At 35.9% G+C, this 25,083-nt stretch overlaps 1 protein-coding gene across 1 annotated transcript in view; it reads left to right on the top strand.

Moving 5' to 3' along the window:
• The window catches only part of FBXL17 (F-box and leucine rich repeat protein 17), a 685,599-nt gene that overhangs the window by 480,387 nt on the left and 180,129 nt on the right, over window positions 1-25,083 (top strand). The window lies entirely within an intron of this gene.

Raw genomic sequence — 25,083 nt, 5'->3', positions numbered from 1 at the left:
TTTAAGTTATCTTAATTTTTAATTCCCTGTAACATGGAGAAATTTCATGTTGTTTTATAAAAACATGAAAGTTATTAAATCATCCTGTAATAGAAATAGAGAAAAATAATCTAGTCTTTTCTTTTTTATTTAGGTTTATATATTTTCTTATAAATTTGTGTATTAATTTATAGAGTTTTAGCCAGATATTTGGTTTTATGGAGACAGAAATAGTTTCCTCTTCTCTTTTCTGATATTTTAATTTGTTCATTTATATTTGAGAATATGCTTTTACCTTAAGGGAAACTAATCTGTTAAATTTTTATTGTTAACTGTGACATAAGCCAATAAATTACTTCACTCCTAGGATGTCATGCTGACCAGCTGCTCTTAGTAGAAGGGTTGTATTTTATCAGCTACTAAATTTATCCTTTGGAAAAACCTATTAAAGCTATAATTTAAAAATAACATTAAAATTTTTTTACTTAAAAATAACCCTAATTTCTTTTCAGAGGGATTTTTTATTTTTTATTTATTTATTTTTTGAGAATGTTACACAGAATGTCTTACACAGATTTATCCATAATATTCCTAAGTTGTTGGTTTTTTCTTATACCATGCAAAAAGAGTGTGTCGGTATGTTTTTCTTTCCTTGTTAGTTTTCTGGTTTGGCATATTAGATTACAACTTGGATAGAATAACTCTCCAACCTCCGATACCTCCCTGTTATCTAGGCCTTAGGTGTTCTCCTCCCAATTTGAGGCATACTTCGGTATCTGTGGATCTGTTTATTAATTAACACGGTCATTCAAGGCCCTTTACCGTCAGTCTTCTATCTGCCCCTCCGACTTTATTTTAGATTTCTTCCCTTTATCTGCGCACCGCCAATGTCAGATTGCTAATAGCCAAGAGCTCTATGGCTCTATGGATTAAGTTCCTCAGAATGAACCCTTCTGAGTTCTGCGGTGGGAAAATGTTCCTGAAATGATACTCTGTCCCCACACTTGAGGCAGATCTGGGATCAAGTTCTGTTTTTGTTCTCTGGCTTCCACATCTCTAAGGCTTGTGTTTGATGAGGCTCCTGTATGTCCTGGGCATCCAGTTTAATGAACACAGAATGTTCCACTGATGAATGCTGCTTCCCTACAGGAGGGGGACAGAGAAAAGAGTCAAACAAAATTCTTCTAGCTTCTTTTTCTTCCCGTAGGTCTTAGAAGAGGTTTATTGTTGTTATTGCTATTGTTTATTGTTATTGTCTATTGTTAGTGATAGTCTCCTGTTCTGGTGTTTTGAGATTTTTCAGATTTCTTTTCTTCTGGTGATGTGAAAACTGTGTTAAAAGCTTGCCAATATACTTTACATTTATTCATATCTCTGAATTACTTAGTTCAGTGGTTCTCTCCCTCTGCACATCAGAGTCCTTTGAGAAATTTGGAAAGCATAGTGATAGATAAATGTTACTCAAGCATCAGAATATCTAGGAGGTAGGGCCCAGGCAACGGCTTTGTACAACCTACCTAAATGATGTTAGGGTCAGCCAAAGTTGCTAACAACTAGCCTAGTATAGGTAAGAGGAACCAGAAATGAATGTTTTGAGGATTTCCCCCTAGGATGACAAGAAACCTATCCCAATTTTCCTCATACCTCCATTCTTCCAGCATTCAAGCTCTGTGGCTCACCTTGTCTCTCCCCTTTCTTTCCTGAAGTTTTGGGCATTCAGAGAATTCGTGGTGGAAGTCTCTGCGCATTTTCTGGTTCTGTTGTTTAGAGTGTTGGGGCACAGTGAAGGGTGAAGGGGAAAGGTCGATAGTTTATGATTGTAATATAATTGCTATTTGATTGTAAAATTTAAACAAATTACTGAAAGCTCGCTCAGCTCATCTCGTTTTTCCTGGTACCATGCCAATAACACACAAGTAGTTTTTGTCAAAAGACAGGAAAAAGGATTATGCATTGTAACCAGAGAAACAACAGCATGTTATTCAGTAACTGCTCTGCTAGGTGAGACTGTCTGTGATCTCTTACGCTGTATTAATTATACATTTTGAGAAGAAAAAACACATGCCTTGTTCCTTATTTAACTGGATAAATAGAGATGTATTCTGTAGAACTTTACTGAGGCTACTTAGACATTGTAAAATTTGATCTTACCTGGTACTGGGAGAATTTCATCCTTCAACAGACTACTCCCTATTTCTGCTTCCTGTTGTCTACTCATATACCAGCTAGTTAGTCACTTCTCCTCCTCTCTCCATGGTACGTGGTTGTACATGCCTTCTGTACAGTATACAGTTTTAAATGTTTTTTGCAGGATGTAGTAATTTAGAAACAGCAGCTTGCCTGGTACATTATTTGTAATTTTTGTCAAGATTCTCACAGATGTTGAATGTAATATTGTAATACTTAGCAACACCTGGTCAGACTGTTAGGAAGTTATGTTCGTTTTAATTTATATATGATACAGTTCTCATGAAGAAAACTATCATTCCAATAGGCTTCTTATTTCCCATGTTGAACATAGATCTTTATGGTAAGGGATAGCAATTATAAACAAATGAATAATTCAGGCACAGTTCAATAGAAAATACTATCTTGGAATATTGTTCCCTGAAGAGAAATCTAATATTGTCACTCTTCCATGACTGAACAAATACTTGTTATAGGCAGTAAGGGAAGAACACAAACTTGCTAGTTAAAGATTAGGTTATAATTTCAGCTCTGCCTCTTCTTTCCTTCTTTGTAACTTGGAGCAAGTTACTTAACGTCCTAGTTTTGTCATCTGTTAGGCACATGATAATACTCACCATCAAAGGTAGTGAAAATGAATATAAAACATCTATGTCATTCCTGGTGGCATATGGATATTCATACCAGTTGGCAGGTCTTATAAGAAAATCATTTCTTTTTTAAGAAGAAGAATCAGCCCTCCAGAATCTGCCCTCCTCCTCCTCTAAGTGTGGCTTTTCTGTTTGTGGGAATCATTATTTAGAACTTTGACCTATATTAGCCTGTGCCTGTCTAGTTCACTTGTATTCCCAAACTATCTAAGTCAGGTTCTTATTAACAGGAAATAATGAGAAAATTATAGCAAAATGTCTAAATTTCTTAATTTGCTATGTGATATTTCTACCTAGTCTCTTGTTTATGTTTCCTTCATTTTTATTTGGATAATTTTCTCTTGGCTTTCCTAATGTTTTCCTTTGTTTCTATAATTATTTGGCAGCAAAGAGTCTTCAACTTACCTTTCCACTCTCCTTCAAACACTTTTCTGTTGAAAATCCTCCTTCTTGGAAAAGTGTACTTTTAGGATTGAAAGGAGGACAAGGAGTAGAAATCAGCCTGGATCATTCAGGCCTGTGGACGTCAGAACCAGTCTTCCCTTTGGGCTACCGGGCGCAGACTACGTGGTATAATAAATGAAATGGACGAATAAAGCACTTCTCTCTCCTAGTGGTCTCTGCAGAGTGAATTTTACCAATGTGACCCTGTATCAGAGGCAGATGTAAAAAGGACCCATATTTCTTTCTGGATTTTTGTTTGTTTGTTTGTTTGTTTTTTTACTTTAACACCCTTGATGGCCCTAGAAATACACTCTAGTGCACATCCTCTGGCTTTCCTTATCAAGCTGTCAAATCGCCTCTAATTAAAGAACATTGTAAACACTCAATTACTGATATTAATGTTTGGAGCTCATGAGGTCACTGACAGCTCATGGTCTCACTTTGTGCTGCTCCACATGTGCCCGTCACACCCAGCGCTTCTCTCCCTGGATGGTCTTCCACTAACTTTATTCTGCTTGGTTCAAGTGCTCTTCTTCCTAATCTGGGACTTGCAACCTAACCCAAAAGCTTGCCATCAAAACTTTTGGATTGCTCTGGACTAAAGGTCTTCTGAGTCAATGAAGTCACTGTTCCCATGGTTATCATTTGAGATATCACTGCAATTGGCTTTCCACAGTGGTAGTTGCAGGGTATATATAGTTTCTGCATTCCTGGAGCTTTCATTCTGGTGGGATCCAGAAGGCAGGGCTAGCCTGCTTATTTAAGAAAAGAAGAAAAAAAATAACGCATCTCCTCCCAGACAAGAAGAATTACAGAAAGCAGCCTGCTGACATTAGTCTTTGCGTTAGTGTAACCCATGCCTCACTCCAGCCTTATTGACCATCTAAGGCTATTACATTCCCAACCTCTTTTTGGGATACCATACCCCTTTAGCTGTTAGTTAACCCCAAATCAGGGCCCAGGATACATTATCAAAGTAAGTGCAATGGAGAAACAAAAAGAAATTCCAACAAGCTTTCAGGTTACAATAGCATCAAGAGTGCTTCATCTTTTCTTGCCAAGCCAACATTGATTAATCATTCAAGAAAAAACAATATTGTTCCAAAAGTAATTTTGTTCTTTATTATGTCATCCTATTTTTTTTATAATCTGAAGTTTACATTACATACAATGATAATTTGAAATTCAGTTCCTGTTTTTTTCCTTTTTATGTTTTGTTTCATTTTTAAGTTGCATTTCAAAGATTGCTGGGTAAGATTCAGCTCCTTTTGTCAGCAGGAATGATGCTAATAGTTATCAAATGGCAGAAAAAACTTTAGAAAATATATTTGCAAGTCAAAAGGAGTATCTTATTGTTTATTGTTGATTATTCGTGCTTTCCATTCTATCATTTAAATATAGATAGCTTGTATTGTTTCTCACAAAATAGTACTAAATTGCTAAATCTTCTGTTTTTTCAAATTTTCCTTCTTTTTATACCTATCTTAAAGTTATTTTTCTTTACTTCTACTTAATTTTATTTCTGGAGTTCCTCACTACTGAATTTACATCTCTACTGTTGTGCTTAGCAAGTATTATATTTTTTTCCCTTTCTTCTCAGTAATGATCGTGATTTTTCACCCAAAATTTGAATTTAATTATGTTTTTCTAAATACTTTTCTTTGGTCAACAGCAGAGAAACTGTGACTTGCTTTCCTGTTTCCTAGGTCATCCTAAAACTGCAACTATATAACCTTGAAAGAAAAGACTGAATAATAACAATGCTGATCAATGTGCTTTGCTATGATAGAGTCAAATCTATTCAGAAAGATTTTTAAAAGATATTTAAGAAAATAAAGTACTATGACCAATTCAAAGACCAGCTCTAGCTTTCTATATAAATATTTTTTTGATTAAGGAACTTTCTAACCTATATTTAAGAAACAGACTAATTTCTGGGTGCTTGCCCCTAAACTTTCTTATACCTCCAAATATATATATGTTATTACTCCAAATTAATTTTTATAACAATACTAGATTTCCATATTTAACTGAAATAGTAACTTTTCAACTTTCCTTTCCTCAATTATTTTTAGCATTTCTAAAATACAGTGTTTTATTTTCATTTTAATTAGCTGTTGTTATCATTAATCTTGTGAAGGAGTAATTTTATAGATAAAATAATTTGTTTCAATCACATTGTCATTTTTCAGTGTCCTATCTTTAACCCTAATTGTAGGACCCTTGTGTGTACAGCCTAAGCATTTGCTTTTCTTGGACTATGCTGTGGTAGCAATAGAATCGTTATTTATTATCATCAATATTACATCACTGATGAATAGAGTTAAAAGGGACTGCAGTGAACACCAAGATAATTGCAGTAATACAGGATTTCTAGAATTGCACACAAGAAACAACTTTCTCATGTTTAAAACTTCTTGAAATAGATGTCTTGAGTGGTAGTGAGTTCTTTATTACAGGGCTTATTCAAGCTGACGTAATCTCTTGAGGAGGATATAGAGGATGGAAGAAGCATTTGGATAAGGAATTGATCTGTATGATGTTTCATTTTTTTTTTCCTAATCCTGGGATTTATTCTGTAATGGTTTTATGTTTGTCTTATTTCACAAATGTTTGCTGTCTGTGTGCTGGCTGGGTGCTGTGGAGAATACAGAGAGGGTTGAGAAGTACGTACTCTGGTGTTGAGAAAGAAAATATAAGCACTGAAAAAGTTGTCTAACATATTAAGCAATATGATGGTGTCAAATTTTAAAGTGGCCCTCGTAGATGTAGGAACTCAGGATGGCAGGGTCATGGAGAGTAAAGTCACTGGAGAAGGATCTGTGTAGGAGGCATGGGTGGACAGAAATGAGAGGAAGTGCATCTGAGGTAATACTGCCCCTGAAATGGTGCAGATAAAGAACAGGTATCTGAATGGGTGAGTTTCTATGCACCGGTTCATCTAAGGAAACAACAGAAATCAGCCAAAGTGATTATATGCACGCACAGACAAATTTTGAAGAAACTTTATGAAAATATTCTAGTTGAAAATTCAGGGTAAGTTCCAACTTTCATCTCCACTTTTCCTGCCGTAGTCACTATTTCCATGGTAACAACTTCACTTAACATATATAAAAGGAAACACTACTTTCGGTTTTAACTACTAATTAAGTATCCAATTCAATTGAAAGAAGTCAAATGTAAAATGTTAAAACAATGATCATAATGATAAAATAGTTAACATTAATTGTATGTTTTCTGTGGGCATTATTCATGTAATTCCCTGAACAGCCCACTTTGATAGATACTATTAATATTCAAGCTTACAAATGTAGAAACTGAGGCCTGAGAAGGCTCAGGGTCACACAGTTTGTGAGTAATGGCATGGACTGGATCCCGTATTAAGTCAGTTCTCTTGCATTATCACTCACAGGTGAGTGAAGGGCTTCAGCTTATAACTAGAAATCTTTGTTGCATTTTTCCAATTGTCAGAGTTTTAAAAATATAAATTTTATATTACCATATTTGTCCATCTGCCTGTAAAAAAGCCAATGTCACAAAGTAGCTACCCCATGAGATCCAATTATATAGTTATAGTACATTAATGGATTTAATGTACTTACTCACATAACTTTGTTGTGCTGACAACAAATATCAGTTGAACACTTTGATTAAACAGTCCTTAGCCAGAAGCTAGAGATTCTCATTGATGTTCAATGTGTATTCATGTATTCAACAAATGTTCTCATAATAATTTCAAAACTGGTTGTAATTCTTCACAAGTTAAAATTTTTTCTTACATTCCTCTTTTAAATTATTGCCAAAAACTTATGAAGGAGGAGGAAATATTATTACTCTTTAATAGATGAGAAATTTGAGCACAGACAAGTTTTAATTAACTAGCAAAGCTGGAACTAAAATCTCCCCATTGCAAACTTTTTACTAAATTATGTGCAGATAACTTCTCAAATTTCTCTGCTTTTTATATAGAGATGATTTATTCATTTAAATTATCCTTTAAATGCAATTTTAGCCAATACTAAATGACATAATTTCATGGCAGTTTTATAAAGTACAAATATTTCTAGAGATACACAATTATAAACATAAGCAATTTATTGTTTTCAAACCTGGGCTCCAAAGTTCACTAGGCCTGGGTCATTCTGTGTCTCAGTTGCCCATTACGGGTCTTACCTTTGGAAAACCTCTTCCAAAAATGTTTTCTGCAAAGCCAAATTTGAATCTCTTGTCAGTGTAGCTTTGCTTTGTCTTCTCTATGCTCTTTAGCTTTACTTTTTTCCTTTTTATTGTATTTATTGAGGTGACAGTTGGTTAACAAAATTATACCGGTTTCAGGTACACAGTTCCACAGCACATCATCTGTCCACTGTATGGTGTGTTCACCACCCCAAGTCAGTCCAGCCTCTTTAACTTTAGTGCTCCTCATTTTCTGAGGTATCATGGAAAGTAGGAGTCCCAAAAAGGGAGGAAAAACCCAAGATCTACATGCCTTCCTTCTAAAGCATCAGACTATGTCTCCTGCACTTAAATGTGCTCTCCAGAGGTTTTACCCTCTTTTTGAGATAATTTTACCCTTCCCAGCTGATGTTTGACTAAATCTCCTGCACTATTTACTGGTTAATTAGCCTACTTAACACACTTGGCATCTGATTTATTTTGAGGGGAAAAAAAAACAAAAAACAAATAAACATCTGCCAAGATTCCCATTAAAAAGTGATAGAAACATTCATAACAAAATGTAAATTAAACATTAAAATAATTGATTCTACTTAATACCTATCATTATATCCACTAACATTGATGGGATCAAGTCTTATCAGAAGATATTTCTCTTTTCATTTATTAGCAGGAATTCCTTATATTTGAAGCAACTTTTCTGTATCAGTCTTTTGGTTTACTTGAGTTTAATTTATATAGGAAAGGAAGGAATAGTATATAAATTTTTCTCTTTATTTACCAGTTTTTGAAATATTGATTTGGTTTGTATCATCCTCCAGAAATGAGCAATGAGAAGTTATTGTTGTTGTTTTTTTAATTATCATCACAAATGCAACAATCCATTGCAGTCATTTTTCTTATTGATGTTCAGCTTGTCCTGTTTTTGGTAGTACAAGCTTCTTCAACTTGGTCCCCTACTTTTTGACAGAGACTGATTCTGTCAAGGTTCACCAGGCTTATCTTATGCGTGTCATGCTGGGGACATGGCATCAAACGTTTTTCTAAAGAACTCTGGTTCTTTGAGTGAATTAGAACTAAAAGAACTCTGGTTCTTTGAGTGAATTTTATTTTTTGGAAAACTGCATCTTCTACGTCTATGCTGCACTCTGAATCTTGTATCTCTTGTATTTCATTCCTCCCGCTTAAAGCCTATTATTCTATACCTCATCACAAGTGCAACCTGCCTGTTATAATCCAGCAACATCAGCCCCCTTTTTTTTAAATTTTATTTATTTTTTACAGAGACAGAGAGTGAGTCAGAGAGAGGGATAGACAGGGACAGAGAGACAGGAACGGAGAGAGATGAGAAGCATCAATCATTACTTTTTCATTGCGCGTTGCAGCACCTTAGTTGTTGTTCATTGATTGCTTTCTCACATGTGCCTTGACAGCGGGCCTTAGCAGACCGAGCAACCCCTTGCTGGAGCCAAGGACCCTGGGTCCAAGCTGGTGAGCCTCGCTCAAACCAGATGAGCCCGCACTCAAGCTGGCGACCTCGGGGTCTTGAACCTGGGTCCTTCCGCATCCCAGTCGGACGCTCTATCCACTGCGCCACCACCAGGTCAGGCTCAGCCCCTTTTTTAAAGCATCCTTATGTGGGCATTCCCAACACATTAGAAATTTCTAGTTTTTTTCCCCCAGTACTCTCTTAATCATACCCACATTTTCTGTTTTGGGAGAAGTTAGGGGTTGGGCATTGGAAGGAGAAATAATTTTACATTTCAGCTACTCCATCAACTTTCTGGAGATTTCCTTCTGATTTTGTTAAATCTCAGATTTTCTGCATTTGTTTTAAGTACGTGCTAAAATTGGACCTCTTGGACAATCTTTTTGGAAAGAAGAAAAGTGTTCAAACTATAAGATCTTATATAATCTCATTCAGAGCTTTCAAACTTCCTCGTATTACAGTGAAAAATACCGTTTTCATTTAATATGCTTGTTGGAGTTTCACTAAATTGATTTTATCACTTGCTAGAATGACCAGCAGTTTGAAAAATGCTGCTCTAGTTCCATTTCTGCTTCAGTGTTTAGGTGAGAACTAGATCGGTCTGTCAGTGACCTGCTAAACTGTAGAAAACTGGTAGATTTCCTTGGTGCAAAATACACAGTGTTCTTCTCAAGGTAGAAGGTGCCAACCCCACCCCCAAGCTTGTCAAGTCCCATATGTTGATCTTACGCCTATGAAACAAGGGGTTAATAGGCTCTCCATCTCATATTTTGGGGAATAAGAGAATTGAAAAGATTCTTTTTATGGTTTTACTTTAAAATCAACATTAAATGGAACTTTCTCCTTAGGCAAAAAGGTAGGTTTGTTAATTTAATTTCCTGCTTAAGTAAATCAAACTTACTTTTAACTTGAATATTGAACTATTCATTTTAACCCTTATCCTAAAATATTCCCTTGGGTTTGTAAGACTGACTCACCCAGAATTCATCTGTCAAATGTGTTCCTTTTCTTGGATTTATCTTCATGACATTAAATAAATAGTTTGAACTTTTCAACTTTCCAAACAATTGTGTGGAGCTGACGGGCTGCTGCAGCCTGGGTGCTTCCATGTGCAGTGTGTGCCGAGCGCCTGAAAGCACCTCGTCTGGTTTGGAGAGTGACTGAGTGTGGGCGGACAAAAGAAGGGTTTGAACATTAGAAAAAGGGAGTAAACAAAAGAAAATTATCTCTGTCTTCAGGGAGTCATGGTACTTTTCTATTTGCTATTATTTAGCCTTTTAAAATGAATTCCCTTCAAACAAATACAATTTTCCATATGCCAAGATACTTCTATATGATAAATAATTCTTAGAAGCAGAAAAAATATGTAGAAAACCACCTAAGGACTGTTTGATTTTTGCTATTGTCGCATGTTTTTAATCATCTCTGTCTCTTTATTAGATAAAATTTCTCATTTTCCCCCTTTCTACTATGCCTTTACTCACATACGGCTCTAGGATCTTCTCCAAGAAAGCAGGTTTGCTTTGAAGATATTTAATTCCTCTCCTTAAAGGATTCTTCTGTTCTTTAGATTTAAAACCACAATAATATCCTAGTAGAATCCAGCCCCTCCTGCCCTCTGTGTGTTTAAGAATCCCCATGGTCAGTCCTGGGAAGTCAGATTTGTGATTGGAAGTGCGGAGATGACTCTGTGGTGTGCTGAGGACAAGGCAGTCACGCAGGAAGCAGCTCGTGACCGAATCAAACCACCCAAAACGACACTCCAGGAACCTGCTTGAAGAATATAGACCCTTTAGTAAGCAAACACTTCCTGTGAATGAATGAGAATAATAGATATTATAATAAAACCTAATAGTTATAGTATATATACGTGATACACACACACACACACACACACACATAAAATAAATAAGATTCAAGTTAATTTTGAACAGAGAAAGAAATGACATTTCAGTTCTACAGAATAAATGAAGAGTTTGAAATTCAATCAGTCTTATTTTGTGTTGAGGCAAGTATACTTGGCTTTTTCTGAGAATCATACCTTCTGCTCTGGTTTACAAAAGAAATTGGATGAAATCCTTTAAAGCATTCATTTTCAACTTTGCCGTTACAACATACCTTGCAATCAAGGTTTGCAAATGATTTACTTCCTAAAAAATTATAAATTAGAAGAGTGTTAGTGATTTTTTTTCTCACTCACTTGGATTCTGATATCATTTTCTCATGGAGAGTCAGAAAGACGGGTAAGTTTAGCAAGCATGCTGAAATTTGCACATAAATTGTGTAGTCTTTGTTGTCACAGCTTTTGGTGTGTGGTACTTACCAGGATACTATTACTAATTACTTACATGCTTGTGAAATATGTTGTTATGAAGGCTAGTCTCCTACAACCCATGAGCATATTCCACCCAAATTTTTGCCATGCTCGTTTACTTCCACAGGATTGTGGGGGTAGAGCAAGCTCAGGGAGTGCTGCCCGTGTCAGTGGTATTCCTCACATTCATCACTATGGAAGAAAACCTAGGCTCTAGAGCTGAGGGCCTTTGAGGACAGACAGGCTACCAAACAGCACAAATCTGGAGGAACTTTCCTGTCTACACACAAAAAATTATGCTGCTTTTGTCATGCAGCTCATCCTTCATCTCTTTGCTAGATAGACTACTGACTTGGAATCTGTTCTGCTTTCTCAGATTTATGCAAAAATACAATTTTTAACATTTTATTTAGGCAAGTGGTCTTTATTTTTAATAGCCTACAAGGCATATACTTTTACATTAGTTATTTTAAGGTGCAACATTTAAATAAGACACGTACTATAATTTCTTAAGGTTTCCTGGTATATGATAAGGCTCTTTAAAACATTTTTATGTGCAGTGAGCTCTACAAACATTTACCTCTTTTTTTTTTTTAACTTTAGGAAACCAGTTGAAAATTTTAGAATTAGACTTTGGAGCTGTGTAGTGTATTTTTGGACTATTACAAATCTATCTAAATCTACAACCTGCTAGGAACGATCGAATCCCTTCCAGCTTGTGATGATAATATATGATTTGTGTGGACCCGAGTCTGTCTTGCAAATGCATTTAGTATTTTCTGAACCGAGCTTCTGTTCTACACCAGGCAGGTTTCTAGCTGTGTGTGCTTAGTCCCCTGACTAACTGACTGAGAGCCAAATTATTCTTGCTAACACATACTCAGTTCCCAGCTACTACAGAAAAGGTAGACTCCAGAGCCAAAATTGGACCCTCACTAACAAAGCTTGCTTTCTGCTGCTAGTAATACTTACACAGTGAATGAAAATTCAGTGACCTATATTCTTCCATTTAAATCTTTAAAAATTTAAATTAAAACTTTGTCAACAGTAATTCTAACCATACCGAGGCAAAAAAGAACATTCTCTGCAATCTGGCAGCATTAAATGTAATTCATAACTATCAAAAATCCTTTTTCTCTGCATAACTTTTAAGAATGCTCCTGATGTCTTGAAAATTCCATGCAATTTTCTTTAAAAGTTGGTTTGGAATGCCACTGTGCATCTTGAAGCCCACATACAGTGAGTTAAATTACAGCAATAGCATATTTCTCAAGCACCATATAGTTGCAAATCCTTTATCCTGAAGTACATAGTAAAGGATTTTCTCCTTGAACAGTGACGAAAGTTGAACTTTGGGGTTGTTTCAATTTAACACATGATGTGCTGCACACTTCAAACTGTGTTTTGCCTCTTCTACTTTTTCTTCTCTATTTATCACTGCCTCCCATAAAAGGAATTAAGTATGTAATGCTGACAACAGAGCTGGAGATATATTACCACTATTCCCAAATCATCCCTGCCCCACCCTGGCTTATGCAAGTGCTTACGTTTGAGTGGCTAATCTAAATGCAGAGTAAATGCCTGGTAGGTCTCTACCACCATGCCTCTCACTTCTTCATAACCATTACTGGTCTTCTCTGACTTAGTGAATGGTGTCACAATTCACCTGCTACTCCTGCCAAAACTTAGCTGTCCCTGATGCTTCACTATTCTTTCTAGGTCCGCTCTACCCTCCAAGTATATCTCATGTTAATGAATAGCTTCACTGACAACTGTATTAGCCACTTAATTGTATTCCCTATTTGTCTTCTTCTTACCTTACAGTCTACTTACCACAAAGTAGCTACAATGAACTTTCTAAAATATTATTAAATAAATGAATAAATTAAATAAATTAAAATGCTATAAAATTGATTTGAGACTTTAGCAATATGTTGTTTATCCTGAGTTACAAAAGAAATATTAAAAATTAAACATTTAAGTGCCTTGTCTACCATAAGATCTTATGAGTTCAACTAAATGTTCAGACATTTAGTCATCATAAGCCACACCATTGGCATGGTCTACACAGCAGGGTGAAGGATGGGAGTCTCACCCTGCAGACCAATGTCAGGCAGCCCTCTTCTGTCAGAACCTTTCAGTAGTCCATGCCACAGACCACCACCATCAGGGAGGAATCTTCTTTCATCCCCCAGATGAAGGCCAAAGTGTAAGGAGATGAGGTGCTCTGACCCTTGAGAACTATACTGCTCACAAAAATTAGAGGATATTTCAAAATGAATATGAAGCTATAAAATATCCCCTAATTTTTGTGAACAGTATAATATCTCTTAGAACGATCAATATACATAGCATCTAGCATCCCCAAAAGTGACATGTCCAGTTACAAGTTACAAGAATGACATCACTCAGTGAAGCTAAAGCAGTAGTGTCCCCGCTAGTATTGATAGTTCTCTCCCACCAGATAGATGCTATCAACTAGTCATTGTTACTGTAAGCAATGTGGATAGTAACATGCTTAAGGTACCATTTTACAGGAACATATCTAGAAAGTTAACCAACATATTCTCATTGAGAAAGGGAAATGGTTTTGTTACCTCTTTACCCACTGTAGGATTTTTAAATCAGCTTTAGATTTGAATTTAAATGTTAAAATTATTTTATGTTTTATTAGAGGTCAGACATTTAATCACCATCCATACCATATTTCTTGCCTCCTCTTCCCAGAAGTTATATGTTTGATTTTAATAAACAGATACTTTCCTCTTAATACTGAGATGGAGAGGGTTAGCCATTTGATATGATGGCACTGTGGCTTCTGAACCATCTGCTCCAGCCTCTGGACCAGCGGTTCTCAACCTGTGGGTCGCGACCCCAGTGGGGGTCAAATGACCAAAACACAGGGATCGCCTAAAGCCATCGGAAAATACATATTTTCCCGCCGGGGTCGCGACCCACAGGTTGAGAACCACTGCTCTAGACCAATCAGTCCCAGTCTGACCAGGAACTCTTGACACCTTATACACAGTCCAGACATAGCTGCAGGTACAAGCATCTTGAGATTTCCAATTTATTTTTTCATGAGGGAGAAAATCTAACTAATATCAGGCAACAGAATCACTAAGAATATTGCTTTGTGCCTAATGTATCAAACTGGTCCCTAACTGATATAACTAACATAAAAAAAAAATCTTTGAAAATTTGCTACTGTGGCAATTTCCTTTGCTACAATTGGGAAGACCTATAGACTAACATTTATATCCCCAGCTAGTGTCCTCTAACCAGCACAATGTTGTTGGGAAAAAAGCTTTCAGTTTCCAAACATCTTTTAAAGCGAGTGTTTTTATTATTAAATCTCCTGGGGCTAGGGAATGAGGAATCAAAATTGGAAACTTCCTAGCTGATACAATTACTAGTGGGAAAATATTGCAAGAATGTATTCTACAGTGTACCACATATTCTATTTAGAAATATTTCCAACTAGCTTGATTATTGATTCTGAGATTAGAGAAGACAGATATTTCAGGGGTATCCTGTAGGACTGGACTAAAAAGATTATCAGTCTTGAGAGTTGTAGGAACTATTAGAAAATGTTGATTCCTGTGAAACTCCTAATATGTATAGAAGAAGAAACTGAGGCTCAGTTTTTTCCCATCTACAGATACAGAATGAACCTGTCCTCTTTCCCTGTCTGGGGGACTTTTCCTCCCGCAACCTAACTAACTGGCACCAGCTCCCCGACCCCAGGCTTCTTTGTGAGACCAGCCAGCCTTACCTTTCCTCTGTAGAATTGCAAAAGGCAGTTTATTGATTGCTTGAGTTGAATCATTTTATGTGATAATAGAATATTATTTCTTTGGTGTAATGATCTTAGAAATACTTTTTTACTAACTTCTTATATAAACTTTTTAGAAATAATATATAATTTTGTACCTAATTGTTTAAATTAAGTAGGATAACATTGCTATTTGTCTATTTATTTAAGAATGGGAAAAGTTGTGTTCATTAAGAAAAATGTGTGAGGCTTTTATACACCAATATTTTAAAGATTTCAGATCACATTTTAGTTTAACTGTGTCCTTGACTGATATTTAGCTGGTATACAATTTTAAAAATTATGTTTTGGGTTTTTTTTTAGTTTTTAAAAAATATTATTCCACTTTCATCTGGCTTTCCATTGTGTTGAGAAAGCTGCAAATCATCATTCTTTTGTTAATTATTGTCTTTTTTCTTTTTATTTTATTTTTTATTATTATTATTTATTTTATTTTTTTGTATTTTTCTGAAGCTGGAAATGGGGAGAGACAGTCAGACAGACTCCCGCATGCGCCCGACCAGGATCCACCCGGCACACCCACCAGGGGGCGACGCTCTGCCCACCAGGGGGTGATCCTCTGCCCCTCCGGGGGCATCGTTCTGTTGCTTCCAGAGCCACTCTAGCGCCTGGGGCAGAGGCCAAGGAGCCATGCTCAGAGCCTGGGCCATCTTTGCTCCAATGGAGCCTCGCTGCAGAAGGGGAAGAGAGAGACAGAGAGGAAGGAGAGGGGGAGGGGTGAAGAAGCAGATGGGCACTTCTCCTGTGTGCCCTGGCCGGGAATCGAACCCGGGACTTCTGCACGCCAGGCCAATGCTCTACCACTGAGCCAACCGGCCAGGGCCTTATTGTCTTTTTTTCTTTTGACTGATGGTAATATTCTTTTTTAATTTTAGTGTTATACAGTTTTTCTGTGATAATTCTGTGTATTTTTTATTTATCCTGCTTAGAAATTATAGAGCATTCTGAATCTGAGGACTCAAGTTTTTTAATTAGTTTGGGGAAAGTTTCAATAATTTTCTCAGACATTAACTTTCCCTCATTATCACTATTATTTTCTTATGGACATTTATGTAATTAATCATATGTTAGACTTTGTCGTGCTATGTTTTCCAATCTCTTTTTGTGTTTTCTATCCTTGTGCTATAAAGGATGCTATCTTCAGATTTATTTTTCAATTTACTAATTTTTTTCTTTGGCTCTGTCTAATTATCACTTTTAGCTATCTATTGCATTTTGAGCTTGTGATCATATTTTTAATTTCTAGAAATTCTGATTTATTTTCATGTAGTATCTTGTATTTGTTCATGTTTTCAATTTTTTATTTGTTGAACAATTTAAATATACATTTACTACATTTATTTCTGATAATCTAAAATCTGAAGTTTTTTGGGTTTATATTCTTTTGTTTGTTCTTTTTGCTGGTTCTTATTTGTAGTGGCTTAGGTTTCTTGTTTTTGTTTTTTAATTTTGAGCTGTTATTTGGGCTTTATCTGTAGGAGTCTAGTGGGACCTGGATTCATGAATGTGCCTCTAAAGATCTGTTTTTGCTTTCACCAGGAACTCGAAGGCACTGTCAATCTACATCCTTTGAGCTTATTTCTCGGGTAGATGTTTATAAGAACAAAAAAGGAGAGTAATTCACACTCCAAAGTTATGTAAGAGATGGGCTATTGCTTTAATGCTTAGAGGAGATATTCTTCCCAACACTGTCTTACATAGGCCATTAAACTCAGGCTACCAAGATTAGCAAGTCTCCTCAAGGTAACTGTGCCATACCTCCTTCATTTGAAAAAACTTAAGTTTTTTCACTTGCTTTTTTTTAAAAAGAAGAACTTTATTTTACATATCCTAAAATTCAGCCTGACCTGTGGTGGCGCAGTGGATAAGTAGTCGACCCAGAACGCTGAGGTCACCTGTTCAAAACCCTGGGCTTGCCTGGTCAAGGCACATATGGGAGTTGATGCTTCCTGCTCCTTCCTCCCTTCTCTCTCTCTCTCCTCTCTAAAATGAATAAATAAAATCTTTAAAAAAGAAAAAAAAAAAAATTCACCCATTTTATGTATGCTATTCAATTATTTTAATGAACTAATAGAGTTGTACAATTATCACCACAATCTAGTTTTAGAATATTTCCAGCACCCTAACAAGATTCTTTTGTCTTTTTAAATTAATCCTTGCTCTCATTACCAACCTCAGGCAATTGCTTCAGTTTCTTTCTCTATGGAGTTGCCTTTTCTGGAAATTTCATATAAATTGAATAATATAAGATGTGATCCGCATCTGCCTTCTTTCACTTAGCATTATGTTTTTGAGATTGATCTATGTTGTGGTATGTATCAGTATTTCACACCTTTTTATTGCTGAACAGTATTCCATGGAATGTTCTATATTTTGTTTATCTATTTACCAGTTGATAGACATTTCAGGTTGCTTTTACATTTTTATGCATAACACTACTATGAGCATTCTTATGCAAGTCTTTGTATGGATGCAGGTTTCATTTATCTTGAGTGGATACTTAGGAGAGGAATTGCTGGGTCTAATGATTTTCTTTTATGTTCTTACAAAATCAGCTATGTGTTTGAAAGAATGCTTAATATATTTTACCCAGAATTTCTAGCTATTTTGTAGTAAAAAGATATTTTAGTATTTCTGGACCACAATAACATTTGAAACAGAAGTTTGTTTGTTTGGGCTTTTTCCCTAACAATTTGTGAGTTGAAATTTTTGTCATTTGAAAGTATTAGCTTGCAAGATGGTGATCATATCTGTGTGTCTCTGTTTCTCTCTCTCTTTTTCTCTTTCTATGTTTGTGTGTGTGTGTGTGTTATTAGAGTCATCAAGGACCTTTAAAGCACAAGAGAAAACACCAATAGAGTGTGAGAAGTATTAGCCATGGAATGTTTTGTTTGTAGTTTTTTTTATTCCAGGGCACAGGAGAGCTAACCCTAAGAAACTAAATTTCTCTTCTATACTTTCAGCCAAAGAATTAGGTTAAAAGAAATACGCTTTTAATTTTCTCAAATATTCAAATTCAGATTACTTAAATTCTACTTTTGTTATTGTAATGAGCATTAACTTAAAGATTTTGTAGTGATGATATCATTTAATTAGAAATTAATTCTGAATTGGAGACTTGGTTTTGACTTGTTATGCTTTTATTAAAAACATAAAAATATCCACACATACCATTTTTATTTCTCTGTTTGGGATTTTCTTTTCCCTAAATTGGATCATAACTATTAAATGGTTACAGTTGTTATATATATAAAAATATTGCAAAACTAGCAAAGTCTACTGCCATACATAAAGAGAATTTTTCTTCCCTCTACCTTTAAGTTATTTAGGATGATGAGGACTTTGAAGTCTTACATTTGCAGATCAGTTTAATGATTATGTGCATCAGTTATTTTACAGATTTCATGTGTCCTTGGTAAATGGAAGTGAGTTACAGGTGTTTTTGATTAACTGTCATCTATGAGCACTTTGTGATTCAAAGCCTTGTGTTATATTCCACCTAGTAGATGATGTTACTTCACTAGCCAAATGTTTTAAATAATTTATTGTGCTATGTTTCTCTTTTTCTTTACAACAAAATCATTTTTTAGTAAAAATCTTTCTAACTGGATTTTTTTTTGTCCACAGAAAATTTCAGGAACATAATGTTGATTTAAATGCTTTAGACCAGTCACTTATCTTTAATGCACTGAATCACCATGAAGATGCTGAGAGCAGTTTAAGGTGTCTGGTATATGATACTCTCTAGTGAGTTTACTGTCTTGAGATTCTGGCATGTCTCTCTTAATTGAAAGTTGAAATAGCATTTCTGTTCATTGTATGCATCACATTAGTATAGGGTGTAATGAAATTTACTTTTCCATCAAGTATAGGTATTAAATTTTAGCAGTAATCAGATACTCATTGTCATTTCTAAAATATTGTTATTGTGCTTCTGAATGTGCCATCTAAAGAAGAAACTTGATTTTTCTTGGTAAACTCTCTAAAACACACAAAAGAGATGACCGTCATACCTATGTAAGTAGAATTCTGCCTTTGTAGTGTTCCCAAAGGGAACCTGTTGTCATATCCAGCCCACATACTCCCTTTACCAAGTTTAAGCATTTCTTTTTTTTTCTACCCTAGCCTGGCGTAGCCTCAGCAGTAAGAATACAAGAATCTTCAATTTAGAAAGCCTCATTTTCAAGGTTGCCAGGATGATGTAGTCGTTATTGTTATTATTATTCCTATCTGCACTCACAATGATAATAAAGCAGCTTTCATTTATAGAGCATATGAGACATTTACTTAAAGAAAATCTGGAAGGGAGGGAGCATTATCCCCACTTTACAAATAAAACCGAAACCTAAGAAAGTCCTATAATTTGCCCAAGGTTATTCAAGTTGAATGCAAATCTAAAATAGCTGATTCTAAAACTCATTCATATAACCTTTAATCCTAGGCTACCTAACTGTTTTGGTTTGGAAGATTTTCTGGTTTCTGCTCACCTTTTCTTGACTTTCATCATTTCCTCCCTACTTATCCATAATTGGTACCCTATTTTAACTTGTTTATTGGCCTTGACTGTGGTATATGAATACATCTCCACCTCAGGACATTGAGTAGTGTGTGCTCAAGCACCAAAGAACATGGATATTCACTTATCTATTTATCCAGTCAACAAACCAACAAGTGTTTACTGAGGATCTACTAGTTATAAGGTGCTCTACAAGATATTTTAGGGAGCTGGAAGATTTGAGACAGAACCGTCTTTTGCCTGTGTCTGCCTTGAGAACATGGTCTGAGAAATAGAATAAAGGGAAGAATAAAAAGAAGTACTTAAAGGAGTTGGACATGGTTGAGCTTAGGAAGTACGTATTGGCAGTGGGGAAGTGTACAGCATAACACTGCTGGTTGTAGTGTTTTACTTTATTTTTAAAAACTTTTTTTAGTGAAAAAGAGAGAAAGAGACAGAAAGGAAGAGGGATGAGAAGCATCAACTTGTAGTTGTAGCACTTTAGTTGTTCATTGATTGCTTCTCATACATGCCTTGACCAGGGAGCTCCAGCCGAGCTAGTGACCCCACGCACAAGCTGGCAACCCTGCACTCAAGCTGGTGAGCTGGCGCTCAAGCTGGCGATGTTGCAGTTTGGAACCTGGGCCCTCAGCGCCCCAGGTTGACACTGTATCCACTGCACCACCACATGGTCAGAATAACTTTAAAATAAACAATATACATGTGTTGTTCTAATAAAAGTAAAATGAAAGTAAACATTTCAAGAAGAAAAGCATTCCAATCTGTGGTAGAACAATAGAAATATGGGTTATAGTTGCTGGAAAGTGATAGATGTTTCAGAATCATGGGAGTCTTGCATGGCTGGTGCTTAAGATGATAGAGAAAAGCACAGTTCTTAACCGTCAGTAAATATCTATTTGATCCAGTTCATGTCTGTCACTGACCAGGTACTAGAGACACAAAGGTGAAATACCAAAGCTCTTATCTTCATCCTGTCCCTGTCAAACTGATCTTGGGTGGGGCGATAGATCTCTCTGTACAATATATTTGGTGAGTGGGATAGATAATGATATCAACATATCAGATACCTGATGGGTGTAGAAAAAGCCATCCTAAGTCACCTGGGATATCACTGAAGGCAAGGAGAGACCCCCAGCTGACAAGGAGGAGCCAGGGCAGTAGAGCTGAGAGCGAGCTTGGCATGATTGAAATGGGCAAGGCATTTACTCACATTGGAGAGTTCTCAGGGATGAGAGTAGAAAGGAGTATGGAGTAAGATGTTGGCAAGCTTTAACTCAAAGAATTTGGACTTTATGCTGTAAAAGTTGAGAGTTATTGGAAGTGTTTGAGGAGGAATGTAACAAAGTCAAATTTATCTTCCAAAACAGAACTCAAAACAGTGGTGTGGGAGATGAGCTGCACTGAGATAGGTGAAGAGACCAATAAAATGGAAGATATTGGAGCAATTTAGAAAAGAGATAACAAGTCATAGGTTTCTTAAGGTTTTTGCTTTGGAATTTCTGACTTCAGAAATTTTTATCTTTGTCTTTGTCTATATCTATGTTGGTATATACTGAACTCTGGTGTTCTAGTGACTTTTTAAAAATTCTTTTTCCTACTGATTTGAGAGAGAGAGAGGAAGGAAGAGAGAGAAGCATCAACTCATTGTTTTATTTAGTTGTGCACTCATTGATTGCTTCTCCTACGTGCCCTGACTGGGGATCAAACCCATGACCTTGGTGCACTTGGATGATGCTTTATCCACTGAGCCACCTGGCCTGGGCTCTAGTGATATCTGTGTCACTATATATATTATATATTAGAATTCATTCAGACTATATATAGTAAATATATATATTCTACATTTAAAGTTCTTTAATTGTTACCTCTATAGATTGTAATCTTAAAAAGCAAAAGTAGGCCCTGGCTGGTTTGCTCAGTGGATAGAGCATTGGCCCAGCATGCAGAAGTTCCAGGTTTGATCCCTAGTCAGGGCACACTTGAAAAGTAACCATCTGCTTCTCTTCCCCTCCCTCTCCCCTGTCTCTCACTTCCCCTCTTTTAGCCAGTGGCTCAATTGGCCGGGCGCTGAGGATAACTCAGTTGATTCAGGCATGGGCCCCAGATGGCGGGGGGTGGGGTGGGGGGTTGCCTGGTGGATCCCTGGTTGGGCTCATTGGGGAGTTTATCTTCCCTTCTCTCATTTAAAGAAAAACAAAAGTGGCAATGTAACATTCTAAATACATGAGCATTTGTGATTCCTGAAACAGTTTGCAAGTGGAATTCTTAATGAAGTTCAGCCCCTCCTGCTTGAGCTGAAGAGAGTATTTCTCATATTTTGGCACTTGCCTGAGTATCAAAAATCTTTGATTCTCTTTTTCTGCCAGCACTGTCCAATAGGAAGTAACAAATGTGAGCTACAAATGCAGTTTTAATTTTTCTGTGCTACAATGAAAAAAGAGAAAAGTAACAGGCGAAATTTATTTAAATCTGTTTTATATATTTAATAATATTTCTAAAATTATCCAAAATGTCATTATTTCAGCATATAATCAATTAAAAATATTACTACTAAGATATTTTATGTTCATTTTTAATACTGCTGGTGTGTATTTTACATTTGCAGTGTATCTCAGTTTGGACTATTCATACTTGAAGTGCTCAATAGCTATGTGTGGCTACTGGCTACTGAATTGGAGAGCACAGCTCTAGATTAACCATCCTTAGTGTAAAACTTCATTTCAGGATTCATTCTAAATTTAGTGAAGTTTGAGAAAAATATATGTCAATGTGACCTCCATTTTTCTTTGTGGCAAATATGCAGTCATTGAATGGGATTTTATTCATCTTTTTGCCTTGGTGATTTGTCTTAATTCAGCCATCTAGTTAATAGACATTAAGTTTACTTTTTTCTTCAGTTTTCTGAGTCTTTTATATGCTTCTTATTATCTCCTTTTGTTCTTAGCTGTAGCATTATTTATAAATAAAGCAGACTATTAATCTGACATCTTGGAAGACAGATAGGAACAAATCAGACAGAAATAAAAAAGGAAACCATTTTGTAATGAAACCCTCTTTTACCCTCTTATAATGAGGCCTGCATTATTTGATATGATAATTTTTGAAATTGTTTTCAATATGTCATCTCCTTAAAACTCTTGGGTAATGAATAGCATGGAACAGTGTTCTCTCATTAGGATGCCTGGTGGGGTCATGGAAGCCCATGTGGATGGATCCCCTGTAGAGGACATAACATTCGATTTCTGGGCTGTGCAAATGATGAACCCCTGCAAATGATGCAGTGCCCGTAGACTACCAGCATTCAGCATTTCAGCATGAGGGAGCAAGAAGAGACTAGCTCTGAGGATTTTGTTAGCAATTTAACATATATTGGCTCCACTAGTTTTTACATTATAGTCCTCCAATATCCTGTATTCTTATTGTTATATTACTGATAAGGTAATATACTCAGAGTATTTACAAATGTTGCCTAACAATACAAAATAATGGTAGAGACCCAGATCTCTCTGACCCTCCATCTGGTACCCTTTGTACTGCAATATGCTGCCTGCTTAGATGTAATCTTTCATCCTTGAACACTCTGAGCTGTGACTGTTCTGTGGTGCATGATGTGAAGGAGCCAGGAGACAGTGTCTGGTCCCTGCTCTGCCACTAATGGCATGTACGAACATTTGCGAATTCTTTATCTTCCTTCTAATATTTCATATATCTTCATCTGTCTCAGGCAGTGTCCTAGGAGTAGTGAAGTTAGCAATGTAAGTCATTTTCTAGGAGTCACCATGGTGAAATACAATTCTCTCTATCCAACAAAATCTTCATCTGCCTGAAGGCAGAGGCTTGAATACTTTGGAGTCAAGCAGGCCCATCAATCTTGCTTCTTAATATCTGTGTGAAGACAGGAACATTATTTAGTCTTCCTGAATCTCAGTTTCTTCATCTGTGAAGATTCAGTGAAGAAATGTAATAGATAGAATTTGTTCTTTCTTCCCCATCCTAAAAGGCGGGGGGGGGGGGGGGGGGGGGGAGGGGGGGGTTTCATTCATAAAACACTTCTTACATAACAATTAAGTTCTTAATATGAGAGGAATTTGAAGAAAGAAAAAGATAATTGAGTATGATCGAGGAAGATTTCAGAAAGGATAAAGATTTATTAAGGCTGATGGAGGAAGGATTTGGACAGAAAAAGAGGGCAATATAATCAGCAGTGTTAAATGAAAAAGGTGAAAATCAGGCATGGGATATATAAGAACATTTAGAATTTGTAATGATTTATGTGCATTTCATTGTGGTTCCAGTTGTTGATCATATGCTAACCATAAAATTAAGTGACTTCTTCTGCGACTATTGTGGTGGGCTGTCTCTTCCAGACTTGGCTTTCCCCCTGAACTTCATCAGTGGTCGATTCCAATTTTTTGATGCCTTTAATGTCTGCATTTTTCCATGTCTGCATTTTTTCATTTCCTATGTTCCATGTCCAGAACTTTCGCCTTCTTTTAGGCCCTTTATGCCTTTATTAGGTTTCACAGAACTAATTTAAATACTCATTGATTTAATATTATTGACTTATTTAATTTATTTAATATTATTTATTTTATTTGATAATATTATTACATTAAAGTTTAAGTAAGACCAGACTACTTGAATTTCTCACTGCATAGCTCATCATTTTTCAAAAATAACTTTTTAAAGATCTTGAATAATTTATAAAAGCTCTCAGAAATTTGAGTTTATTGGGCTTTTGGTTACATGATAATATACATATGCAAACTCTTAACAGTCATATGATATTTTTTCCTTAAAAGTAAGGGAAAATTTATAGTCTCTAAAATAAGGCCTATTGGAATTGGTCAGAAATATATTCTTGCTTTTTGGTTCTCTTAATTCACCTTTTAGAAATAGTTTAAATATCCTATACTAAAGAGTTCATTTCACCACCTTGACTCTCAAAGGAAGCTAAGTCACATTCAAAATTACTGTATAGGTGATGTGTTGTAGCATTGTGCACCTGAAACCTGTAATATTTTCTTAACAACTATCACCCCAATAAATTCAATAAAAATATTTCTATTAATAATTCATCAAAGGAACACATATTTTTAAGTAAATCAGGTTAATTAGGAAATAATTGGTCTTGTTCAGCATTTAAATTAGAAGAACCACTTCTATGTTATATTGTATTACATGTATTTTGAATGTAAAAATATTTACTAATATATAAAAATTCAGAAGTAGCATAATGCTTCTGGTGTTACAGTATAAAATGGTCCAATACCATTTTAATTCGTTTTCTGCTTTAAAAAAACTTTTAAATATAAAAGACATAGAGAAAAGTACACATAAATCAGTGAACCTTCACAAACTAAATACACCTGGTAACCAGCATCTAGATGAGGAAACAGCATTTCTTGGACCCCACAGTTCTCACCCCCTGACGTTTTCCAGTCATTGTCTTAACCCAAGGGTAGTCAGTTACTTGTAGCAGTTGCCTCCTTG

Source organism: Saccopteryx leptura, chromosome 4 (assembly GCF_036850995.1).
Source record: "Saccopteryx leptura isolate mSacLep1 chromosome 4, mSacLep1_pri_phased_curated, whole genome shotgun sequence".
NCBI classification, from domain to species: domain Eukaryota; kingdom Metazoa; phylum Chordata; class Mammalia; order Chiroptera; family Emballonuridae; genus Saccopteryx; species Saccopteryx leptura.
This window is presented reverse-complemented; position numbering and strand designations above follow the sequence as displayed.